General features: G+C 42.3%; 1 long non-coding RNA gene across 1 annotated transcript in view; it reads right to left on the reverse strand.

Annotated features, from left to right (window-relative positions):
* LOC118764015 overlaps positions 1–3,428 on the reverse strand; it is a 10,946-nt gene extending 7,518 nt beyond the window's left edge. The window contains exon 1 of the long non-coding RNA XR_004999795.1: positions 3,388–3,428. This is a non-coding gene — a long non-coding RNA (uncharacterized LOC118764015). The remainder of the gene's footprint in view (positions 1–3,387) is intronic.
* Between the last annotated feature and the right edge of the window lie 326 nt (positions 3,429–3,754).

The following is a 3,754-nucleotide window of genomic DNA, read 5'->3' on the forward strand; positions in this document are numbered from 1 at the left end:
GGCATTAAACCGATTGAAATTCATCGCCAATTAACGGCAGTGTATGGCGAGTCGTGCATGGATGTCAAAAACGTACGCAAGTGGTCTAGAGAGTTTGCAGCTGGTCGAACTGAAATTTATGACGAAGAAAGAAGCGGGTGACCATCAATTTCTGGCGAGACAGTCACGAAGGTTGAGCAAATCTTGTGTGAAAATCGGCGGTTCACTCTGGATGATCTCCGCATTTTTGGTTCCTGAGGTTTCCCGAAGCACCATTCATAGGCTTTTGTGCGAAAATTGCAGTATCGGAAGGTGTGTGCAAGGTGGGTCCCACGAATGCTCACAAAAAAAAACATAAATGGCAACCCATCTTATTGTCCGAGCTTGGCACTCAGTGACTACCACCTGTTCCCTAAGATATAAAAAAATTTGACCGGAATGCGCTTCAGCAACGATGACGGGTTGAAAGATGGGGTTCCATTCTTCCTCAGTGGCATGGCAGTGAGCTGGTATATGGGCGTACAAAAACTGCACCAGCACCTACAAAAATGCATCAACCGAAATGGCGATTATGTAGAAAAATAGATAAATGTTCAAACTTGAAAATGATGAAAACATCATTAACAATAAACGTTTCCTATGAACCAGAAAAAGAAAGGAAAAACAGCGAGTCACTTACTGTAATGGGTTTTTTACATGACATTACTGCCCGAGGTTACCGTGGTCTTTTCCGTAGGCTTTTCTTTCCACGGGTAAACCTAATCTGTTTCCCCTTTTTACATTATGACATTTCTGTGATACACGGTCTCCATTGATCGGCTTGCTTTTTTTCCCCCCCACGATCCCTTTTGATCGAAATTCTATCTCCGCCTTTTTTTTTTCTTTCCTTCCCAAAAAGAAAAGCTCTACTTTGTATTTTGTCCCCTCTGTGTTCAACCCTGTGTGCCCAATAAAGAAACATATCTATCTAGCTAGCTAGCTAGCTAGACAGACAGAGATAGATAGATATGTTTCTTTATTAGCCACACAGGGCTGAACACAGACGGGACAAATTACAAAGTAGAGATTTCCTTTTTGGGGAGAAAAAAAGGTGGGGTAGGTTTTCGATCAAATGGGATCGTTAAAAGGAAAGAAAAAAACGATCAATAGGGATCGTGTATCAGAGAAATTTCATGGTGTAAAATGTAAAGGGGGAAGCAGATAAGGTTTATCCGCGGAAAGAAAAGCTTACAGAAAAGACCACGGTAACCTTGGTCAATAATGTCACATGTTAACACATTTATTTGCAAGTAAATAACTCTCTGTTTTAAATTTTTCCGGGTTCATAGGATTATGCTCGAGGTGGCTTCGACATTCATACGTGCCATCCTTGCTACATTCACCCATCTTTTTTTTTAAACATTCGCTAGACAAAACTTGCCTCTCTACTCTCACGTTCCTTTTCAAGTGATACTTGAAGAAGTTGATGAGAGATTGACCAGAGAGGAAAGTGTTTGTCTCTAATCCTTTCAGACGCGTCCACCAGATACATTCTTTCACCATAGCTACAAGTATGATGAAAATAGCTCTTCCTTCCCGTTTGAAGGTAGGAGGCATGACGATATTGACGATAGACTCGGCTGATAAACCGACTCGTCCCACACGTGACAGCAGTCGTTCGACGTAAGCCCACAAGTCGGAAATGGTTGGACACTGCACGAGTGCGTGCAGAACGGTTTCGTCGCACTGACTGCATCTCGGGCAAGTCGGTCTCGAACCGTGCCTGTAGATCTTATCCCGAACAGGTAATGCTTCTCGATTGCACTGCCAGGCCAGGGAACTTTGGTGATTGTCCATAGGTCCTGGCCCCAAAGTTGTCCTGAACAGGCGTTCAGGTGTTCCTCGTCGACTCCCAGATTCTGCCCGAGAACGTCGTTGCACCTCCCCTCCACTCATCCTCTATAGAATGCCTTTGTTGTAATGAAGTTTGGTCCAGGACGGCAGAGTTGCTTGAGAGCAAGGCGGCACTCGCAGTGCCATTCGCATAGCCTCGGTCTCTGTTTGATCCACGACTGCAGCTCGGCCAAGGAGACGAGTTGCTGGAAAATCGCACCGCACAAACGGCGACCACACCTATTTACCGTCGTCTATGAAGCGCCGGAGATGTCGCAGTCTCAGCTCATGTCTGCGAATCATCAACCACGGCATGCCTAGCCCTCCATTTAGCGTGTATTGACAGAAAATGGATCGCCTAACCATCGGAATGCTTCCTTTCCACAGGAAGCGGGAGAGTATGCGTTCCAGTTTGGTGATGGTAAGGTCCGGACAAGGCACAACGGTCAGACGGTACTCGATGACGGATACGGATAGATAGATAGATATAGATAGATAGATAGATAGATAGATAGATAGATAGATAGATAGATAGATAGATAGATAGATAGATAGATAGATCTATCTAAGTTTCTTTATTGGCCACACAGAGCTGCACACAGATGGGACAAGTTACAAGGTAGAGCTTTTCTTTTGGGGGATGAAAAAAAACAAAAAACAAAAGAAACAAAAAAAAGGTGGCGTAGGTTTTCGATCAAAAGGGATCGTAAAAGGGGAAAAAAAAGAAAGGAACAAAAGAAAAGAGAAATGAAAAAAAAAGAAGAAAAAAGGGGAAGAGGAAAAATAGATAGATAGATAGATAAGATAAGATAAGATAGATAGATAGATATATAGATAGATAGACAGACAGACAGATTATTGCTCGTAGCTCAAAGTGGTGTTGAACTAAATAAAACCAAAAAATGAGCTTTAGAGCAGAAATTTATTTCAGACTAAAATAAAATGTGCACATAAACCGCCATCAGTCAGAATAAATAGCTGAAAGGGGACAAAAAAATATATCAAATTAAGTATAGTAAATAAATAGGTGAAAAGATAAATACATAAGTAAAGAGGTTAATTGTAAAAAGCTTGCGGTCGATACAACGGAGCACTTTTTATAGCCAAATGTCAATGTGACACTTTTGATATTTTGTATGAACCACTTCTCGACCATCTCGTGGTCCACCTCGTGCATCGCTGATCTCTATACAACAGCAATCATAATAATAATAATAATAATAATAATAATAATAATAATATTAATAATAATAATAATAATAAATGCCCTGATGCAGTACCAGGCAGTGGCTCTCATGGCTTCTGATCTTAACTGATTGGAAGTGTTATCATGTACATTGTTTTGTCTTGGTATAAAAGATGGGCTACAGCAAATATTCTGCTCAATACCACAGATTTGCTTGTCAGTTGCTTGACCTTAACCTATTTCTTTACTACCCACAAGGGGCTAAACACAGAAGGGACAAGCAAGGACAGACATAGGTATTAAGTCGATTACATCGACCTTAGTGCGTAACTGGTACTTAATTTATCGACCCCGAAAGGATGAAAGGCAAAGTCGACCTCGGCGGAATTTGAACTCACAACGTAACGCAGACGAAATACCGCTAAGCATTTCGCCCGGCGTGCTAACGTTTCTGCCAGCTCCCCGCCTTGACCATAACCAGTTGACCATGTCCCTTAGTGGCTGACGATATGTGCATCTCTGATCACGAGCAGAAGTAGTGGGGGGGGGAGCATCATAGCCATGTGTTGAGAGGGATTCTTTGGGATTTGAATAATTCACCTCTGGAAACATGGGTGTTTCGTTCAACATCATTAAACAACCCTTATTCAGGACCTTTTGAGCGGGATGGGTTACTCGACCAGAAGAAAATTCTAACTGGGCCCCACCTGCAAGGTC

The sequence above is a fragment of the Octopus sinensis genome, linkage group LG6, assembly GCF_006345805.1.
Source record: "Octopus sinensis linkage group LG6, ASM634580v1, whole genome shotgun sequence".
In the NCBI taxonomy this organism is placed as follows: domain Eukaryota; kingdom Metazoa; phylum Mollusca; class Cephalopoda; order Octopoda; family Octopodidae; genus Octopus; species Octopus sinensis.